The sequence below is a fragment of the Curcuma longa genome, chromosome 2 (genome assembly GCF_044706935.1).
Source record: "Curcuma longa cultivar G26 ecotype Majalengka, Jawa Barat chromosome 2, ITB_CL_G26_1.1, whole genome shotgun sequence".
NCBI classification, from domain to species: domain Eukaryota; kingdom Viridiplantae; phylum Streptophyta; class Magnoliopsida; order Zingiberales; family Zingiberaceae; genus Curcuma; species Curcuma longa.
The window spans coordinates 14968545-14977418 of NC_133862.1; the positions used below are offsets into that span (position 1 = coordinate 14968545).

General features: G+C 37.3%; 1 pseudogene; it reads left to right on the forward strand.

The window, feature by feature from the left end:
- Nucleotides 1-346: 346 nt before the first annotated feature.
- Nucleotides 347-2448, forward strand: LOC141821691 (uncharacterized; annotated as a pseudogene).
- Nucleotides 2449-8874: the final 6426 nt, after the last annotated feature.

Below are 8874 nucleotides of genomic sequence, written 5' to 3' on the forward strand. Positions count from 1 at the left end.
GAAACCTTGTCCTTCTGTTCCACCAGAAGCATATGAGGAATGCAAGAAAGCTTTAGGTGAGATAAAATATGTAAAAACTCAACGAAATATTGCCTTGAATGAGATTCGTTTGGCTGCTGAAGGGGACACTAGAGTTATTTCACAAGTAGAGAGAATGGGTTGTACACCATCACAATCAAGGGTGAGGGGCCCTATGGATAATTTTACAACAATTCAAGCTAGGCAAACTACTTTGAATTCTAAGTGGAAAAAAGAAGAAAGAAAGGAAGTTTGCAAATTGATAGGGCGATTTTTTTTCTCTAGCTGCCTTGCTTTTAATGTTATAAATGATCCTTATTTCTTACCTATGTGTGAGGGAATTGGAAAGTATGGGTCTGGTTTTGTACCTCCTACTATGCATGAATTGAGAACTTGGATACTTAAAGATGAGGTTCAAAATATCAATAAAATGATGGAAGACCATAAAAAGGCATTGATACAATATGGTTGTTCTATAATGTCTGATAGTTGGACTGATGGAAAAAGTAGATGTTTGATAAATTTCTTAGTAAATAGTCCAGCTGGTACATATTTTTTTAAGTCAATTGATGCCTCTGATTCTATAAAAAATGGGGAACTTTTGTTTACTTATCTTGATAATGTAGTAGAAGAAATTGGAGAGGAAAATGTTGTGCAAGTTATAACAGATAATGGTTCAAATTTTGTTAATGCTGGAAAAAGATTGATAGAAAAGCGGAAGTATTTGTATTGGACTCCTTGTGCTGCACATTGCATTGATCTCATGCTAGAAGACATAGGCAAATTAAAAGTTTATGAAACTACACTTGGAAAAGCTAAACAAGTGGTCAAATTCATATATGGGCATACTTTGATTTTGAGTTTGATGAGATCTTTTACAAAGGATCATGAACTTCTATGACCTGCAGTAACACGGTTTGCCACTGCTTATCTTACCCTTCAGAGTATTTATGCTCAAAAATAAGCACTTCAATCTATGTTCACTTCAGAGGCTTGGAATTCTTGTTCTTGGGCAAAACATGTTGAAGGTATGAAAGCCAAAGCCACAGTTTTATTTGATCCACAATTTTGGCCTCAACTAACTTATTGCATACGAAGTGTTGTTCCATTAGTGTAAGTTTTGAGAGAAGTTGATTCAGAAGAAAAGCCTGCTATGGGTTTTATATATCATTTGATGAAATCTGCCAAGGAACAAATTGCTTTGAATTGTGGCATGAACAAACAAAAATATGAGCCTATTTTGAATAAAATTGAGGCAAGATGGACCCCACAACTTCATCAATCATTACATGCTGCAGGCTATTATTTGAACCCTCAGTTGCGTTTTCAAGATGATTTTTCTGATTTCGATCATATAAAACAAGGTTTGCATGAATGCATGGATAGATTACTTGATTACAATGATCGACTTAAAGCTGATATTCAACTTGATCAATATGATTTTTCTAGAGGAGAGTTTGGTTCTCGGGTTGCAGTTGACTCTAGAAAATTACGAGCTCCAAGTTTGTATGAATTTTTTAATATGTCTCTTTGACTATATTCAACTGTTACTTTTAGCTTTTTATTAATTTCATTTTCTATTTGGTAGCTGATTGGTGGATTCGTTTTGGTGGCAAGACTCCAGAATTAACAAAATTTGTCATCCGTGTTCTTAGTTTGACTTGTAGTTCCTCAGGTTGTGAAAGAAATTAGAGCACTTTCCAATCGGTAATATTAATTTTCATTCTTGTTATTTGTATGTTTTTATATGATTATGCTTTCTACACTATAATTTTCAATCCTTTTTTTGTATATTATTATCTTCTAGATTCATACTAAGAAGAGAAATAGACTTGAGCATAAGAAGTTGAATGCTTTGGTGTATGTCATGTACAATACTCGCTTAAGGGAGAGGAGTATAGAGAGGAAGCAAAATTTTGATCCAATTTTGATTGATGAAGTTGATTCAGATGCTGAATGGATAACTGAAAAAGAAGATCCTATATTTCCAGAAGAAGCTGATTGGCTTGATGATGATGATTTACTTAGAGTTGATGCTGTCAGGACTTTGCCAATTACTGAGATTTATGAGAAAACATCCCCAATTGATAAATCTAACAATGCTTCATCTCAATTGGTGTCACAGAACAGAAAAAGAAATCACGATGAAAGTTTAACTTCATCAAGTAAGTTTTTAACTTCTTAATATCCAAATTCATTACTAATTTTCTATATATTATATTGAGACACTAAGTCAATTTGATATGAGTTTATTTAAATTTTATTATGTGGTTAGGCAAGAGCAAAGGTAAAGGAAAACAAATTGCCACCTTGGATACTTTTGAAGAAAATGAAAATGTCATAGAAATTCTGGAATCACGGTCAACTATTAGAGGAATAAATACACTAGATGAAGATGATGATATGGATGATGTTGATTTTGATGAATAGAATCATTATAGTTGTCTTGTCAGTTTCTTACTAATTATTGGTGTATTCCTTGTTAGATATTTCAATAACTTGGTTTCTAATTTGGTACTTTATTTTGATATGTGTTTATTAAAACAGTTAACCTTTGAAGTTTGTGTTTGTAATTTGTGTTTGATAATGTAGTAACTTCTGAGTTCTAACTAGCTTGTTTTTAAGATTTATTTTTTTATAATATTGATTATTTACTTTTTCAAGTGACTAATCTTGAAAAAGTATGCTTGTTAAATTATTATTTGGAATTGTATAACGATAGTTTTGTGTCTATCTAGTTTTTCTTAATTTTATCTAATTTTATTATATCTATTTATATTTTTAAAGTATTTTTTATAATATATATCATATTTTTAATTTTTTATATATTTAAAAATTAAAAATTTATGGGGCTTATGCCCGACGCCTCGGGGCTTTCGCCCCGTGTGGGCGGATGGTAAACGCCTCACCCAATGCCTTCGCCTTTTAAAACACTGATTTCAACTATACAAAAAATGAACAAAAAATAAGCTCGATTAGGGGTTGCATCAATTTCGAGCACCCCGCTCTAATACCAATTGTTAGATCGAGAAAGCCCTAGAGGGGTGAATAGTGCATTTTATATACGTTTAGAAATCCTTCGAATTCAAAGTCATTGCAATGGAAATAAAAAAATACATTAACAAAAACACGATTATTTTTTACTTGGTTCGCAACCGCGTGGCTATTACTTCAAGGCTCACAATCAGTTTAACCGCTTACGTTGGGCAATTACTATTCACTTCTCGAATGAGAAGAAGGCTCGTTTCTTTACAATAATAGGGTTCGATAATAACCTACTGACCCCTAGAGATTAAGTGCATAAAAGAAACAAATGCACAAAAGAAAATAACAACTAACAAAGTGTTACCAAAAGTTAGGCTCGTTTGAGCTCGTAGCAATTTCGCAGTGTGGTTGCATCATTGAAGTTAAGCACATCGTCTCGGAGACTTGGATTTGTGGAGGAGCACTTGGACAATTAAGGAAAGAATTATTCTAAAGCACTGGTTGAACCCTACTTTTATAGAGTAATTCAGGCACTTGGATCCAATTCCGAGCGCCTCCACCGAAGCCTATCTAATCCGACCTCGTTGTGACTTATTCATTTTCGGCTATCTAAACTACCTCCAGGCACCTAGAACACTGGCATGGTAGCATCTAGATTAGACTTTGCTTCGGCTAAGACTTATCCTTATCTGGACGCCTAGATCCCTTCCAAGCATTGGATGATGACGTGTACCGACCAGTCGAAACCTGCCAACTCAATTGCTTGTTGTGTTCTGCCCCATCCAGGTACCTAGAATACTTCTAGGCTCCTGGAACTCTACCAAGCGCTCGAATCTACCTCGAGCAAAATTTCGATTTGCATTCTAAATTATGTTCCCTGTGTCACAGTATTAGCACAAGCATAGTATATGAGTATGAATTACAACTTTCAGCTATCTAGTCTCAACTTTCGATCTCCCGTGAAATCTTAAGTTGGACCGATGTCTACTGCTCTCTTTCCGAGAGCACGTCCTCGCTGGTCCGCTCAAGAGAATTTACCTGATGCCAAACCATGGTCCACTTGACCTATTTGAAATTTTACTCAACTGATCTTGACCCTCAAAACTTCTGCTAGACCTTCGATCCTTGACCCCAGGGCTTCATTGCCTGATGTCCTCGACCCTCAGGGCCTCCTGCCTGGTGTCCTCGACCCCTAGGGCTCCCTGCCTAAGTCTCGATCCTTCTTCTGGCCCTCCGACCATAACTACTTTGCCTAGTCACACTGACTAGGATTTCCTTACTTAGTCTCAACTAAGACTTTCTACAAACTTGATAAGCATGTCAAATCACAAGTAACCTTAACTTTGACCCTTTGCCAATATCAAAACTTAGGTTTGATCGCATGGTGCTTCCAACACCAATAAGTTAGACCGCTTCGATGGACAATCACTATTAACCTTCTTCCCAAAGGAGAAAAAGGTTCACTTTACAAATGAAGGGTTCAAAAGAAGCCTAACGAATATTTATGTATAAAAAAGAAACAAGAGTAAAGTAGACAACAACTAAACGTTACTCAAGACTAGGCTCATTTGAACTCGCAAGACTAGGCTCATTTGAACTCGTAGTGGTGTCATGTCATTAAGGCTTGAGCGTAGCACAGTGTCGAAGTCTCAAAAGCATAACGAAGTGTTGGTGCAGCAGAAGTGGTTCATGGATTACTAGAGAGGAGGGGTGAATAGCGACCAGCAAATAGAAATAATTAATCTTTTTCTCTTGCTAACATTTTAGCAAGAACACACTAATTAAAACTGAAATAAACCATAAAAGATATGAGGCATAGAATGTACTTGGTTACAACTCTCAGGTTGTTAGTCCAAGACTATGAAAGTTCTACTCAAAAATCTCCTCATCAGAAATGATCTACAAATGGAGAAACCTTAAACAATAGTTGAGCGTATACTATAATAAACTGAATGAAAACAAAATAATTTGAGTGTGTACATTGTTCTACAAACTTCAGTCTATTTATAGCTTTTTCTTCAATCTGACTGTTGTATTGATGTGGTACTTACTGGCGCCTAGAAGCCTTCCAGGTGCCTGGATTCGTCGAACTCAATCCACTCTAACAACGGTCCGCCAACGGGTCTAGATGACTCCTTGCGATCCAGGCCCCTAGAACAGATCCGGGTACTTGGATTCCACTCACATGAACTCCATCCTCATTCGTCTCGACAATGACTTGTGTTAACTCGAAATGGGTATTCGGGCGCCCGAAATAGATCAGGGCGCCTGGACTTTGGAGTGCCCAAAATGGATCCGAGCGCCTAGATGCCGAAGCATCCCAAATGAATTTGAGCGCCTGGAATGTTCAACCTCATGTTGATTAATTTCCTCTTCCGTTCTTCATTCTGCCTTAGTCGCCTTGCGCAATCTTCTTTCCAGTTTCTCGTCCCTCGGATGCACCGAGCCCTTCCGACTCGCTCCCGTGTGTCCTTCTCGCTCCGCCGGAGTACTCTTTCTTAGCTACTCATATCTTGGATTCATCGAGCCCGTCGACTCATTTTCCATGTCATCCTTCTCTCTCACTTGTGTCTTCTGCCAAGGTTCACCATTTGGATATTACGTATGATTTCATAAGTCTCTATACACTTATACACACGTGTCAAATATAACTAGGACCTAATTTCAAATTTATTTAACCACATATCGAAACTCCACACTAGGGTACTAACACGAAGTACCTTTTTGGAGTTAGAAAGTTTATCCTGAAGCACTGGTTGGAGCCTTCTTTTATGGAGCATTCCAGGTGACTGGACCAACCCCGGGTGCCCCCAATGAGGCCTATCCTATCTGCATCTTCAATGAGTTATCCACTTCCGAGTGCCTAGAATGTTGACGTGGCAGCGTCTGGCCAAAGCTTTATCCATGTTGAACTTTATCCCTTCCCAAGCGCCTAGAAGCTAACATGTACCGATTGCTTAGCGTATGTCAACACAATTTGCTCACTAGAAACTGCCTTTTCGGGCACCTGGAGCACATCCGAACTCCTAGACCATTCTAGGAGCTTGGAGTTCCATCTAGGCGCCCAGAATCACTGATTCCAGCCAACTTCCTATTTGAGTTCATGCATCATAGAGTTAGCACAAGCATAATAGATAATGAGTATGAACAACAGCTTTCTAGCTGTATGATCTCAACTTTCAGTCTCTCGTGAAATCTTAAATTGGACCGACGTCTACTGCTCTCTTTCCAAATGTGCATCCTCACTATTCCACTCGAGAGAGAGTTTATCTGATGTCAAACCATGGTCCACCCAATCTGTTTAAAATTTTGCTCAACTGATCTTGACTCTCGAAACTTCCGCTAGACCTCCTGTCCTCGACCACATCTAGACTTTCGCCTGACGTCCTTGACCCCCGAGCTTCCTACCTGTCTTCGACCCTCAAGGCTTTCTGTCTGATGTCCTCAATCTGTCAAGTCTTCCTGCCTAGTCCCTCCGATCAGAATTTTCTTGTCCAACCCCATCAATTTTTTTACTTAATCTTAATTAGGACTTCCTATAAACTTGATAAGCGTAGTAACTTTAACTTTAATCTTTTGTCAATATTAAAATTTAGATTCGATGATGATTTCCAACGCTAACAACAGAAGGGAGATATTTACATATATCAAATCACAAAATTAATTTTTTTTAATGAATTATGACTCGGTACATCTAGTAATTTTGAAATTTTAGATACGTCCTCTGGCCAATTCAAATGCATTTTCATTTTCAGGTACATCGGCATTCATTTCATCTCGATATCTTGCACAGTTTGCATACAGAATATCAATTTTATTTCATCACTGGAGAGCACTGATAAATAGTTCATTTTTGAAAGTCAATTTTATTGCATAAATTCCCAGTGGGATTAGGCATCAATAATAAAGGGGAAACATTTTGTAAAGCGCAAAGGCAACCTTGATTATTAGAAGTCCATGAGCCATTTTAAAAGGAAAGAAATTTCACTTTGCTCCTTGAAAAATGTAAAAAAAAAAATACTTAAATGAAGAAATCCTCCATTCAAAATTCATATGAAGCAGGCCCGGCTCTAGGCATAGGTCGGTAAGGCCTGTGCCTAGGGCCCAATTTTAATTGGGGTCCACTGGTTAGGATATTTAGGGTTAAAAAAGGGTAGGATTATTGGATGTAATCCGGAAAGCTCCGATCCGCATCCGCTGTGGCGCTGTCCCTTCGCATTCTCGCCAATCTCGCCTCTTCAAAACCCGCCCGATCGCCTCTTCATCTCCCCTGTTCGGCTGTTCTTCGACGCAAACGAACTGGTTACTGGCGAAACCGCGACTTCGATCTCCCCATTTCTCGCGAAGCAGCGCCGGCTTGCCGCCTCATTTCTCGCGAAGCACCGCCGGCTCGCCGCCCCATTTCTCGCGAAGCAGCGCCGGCTCGCCGCCCCATTTCTCGCGAAGCACCGCCGGCGTCGGCCGTCGGATTCGGTAAGCCATTTCTCGCGAAGCCCTTTTTTTTTGCCCCATTCCAGTATACATATTAGGACAGGAAAAGCAATGAAAGACAGAGACTCAGTCCGCCACCATAAGCCAAGATGATTCCTTGAATCACCTCTCTCGTCGACTTTCTCCCAACCTTTCAGAAATCCTCGTCTCAAATTTTTTTCCCCTTCTCTTTGTGCTCTTCTTCACTTGTCTCATATCGTTGGCAAAGAGTGAAAAGGCAGCCAACGATCCCATCGTTTCTGGGTGTTGGAAAAGATAACAAGGTACGGTTTTAATTACCACAATAGTTTATTGATCGAGTTTCCAAGGATTCCATCCTTACGTTATCTCATCGCTTTATTTTTCTGTATGAAGTTATTTGATTTTTTTTTATAGATGTAGGTCCCTAAAGAAGCTTTATTTTGAAACATCAGGGGAAGAGAAAAAACATAATATTGTAGTGAACTTATTTTAAAAGCCCCGGATATTACCGACTTTCAGTTATTTTTTTCATTAATTTTCTAACAGTAAGAAATTGTTTTAACCATCTTTTATTTTTCCTGTTTTTTCTATTCTGTTAGAAAGCCCTTTTCAGGGGTTCAGTGCAATTTTAGTCAGTCGGCACAAAATACTTGAAATTTACTATATATATTATATATATATATGAATATACAGAACATATATGTATGGCGAGAATATACTTTTCTTCCCATTTTTTTTCTTTATTCTTTACATAATTACATGAGTTTAAAATTATTTTTAAAATTAATATTTTAATTTATTTTAAAAAAAATTTAAACTCACCATTATCGGTCTCAAGTCCGAATTAAAAAGGGTGAGAGAAAATTTTTTAAAATAATAACAATTATTTTTTTAAAAAAATTCACCTATGGCCTCCGTAGGCTTGAGCCGCTCCTGATAAGAGTTGCTATTCAAGCGTTGAACGTGCTTCTTTGAGTTGACAAGATTAAACAGAACCAGATTTAATCAATTAAAAGCCTTCACATGAATTATTGTGAAGAGTGAGTCTCTTCGCACTCATTTTGTCTCGAAAGATGCTTCTCAACTTTAGTACATCTTACGACAAAAATAATATGTCACGGTCAGATCCAGGATTTAGAGATGGACTAGGCTTTCAAGGTGAAAAGGATGGATTAACTATCAAAATAAAATGAATTAAAAAAAATAAAAACCAAATTAATTATCTTTTGATGTCAAATTATAGTTATAAAATATCTTATTTTCTAGAACAATAGATCGGTCTCTAATTGCATGGATAATATGTATTTTATTTAACATTGGTACTACACTATAATGAGTACAAGAATTTTTTTTAGATCGACAAATACTCTATCTCATACAAATTTTTTTATCTATATTTTATGTTTATTAAAAAAAAAT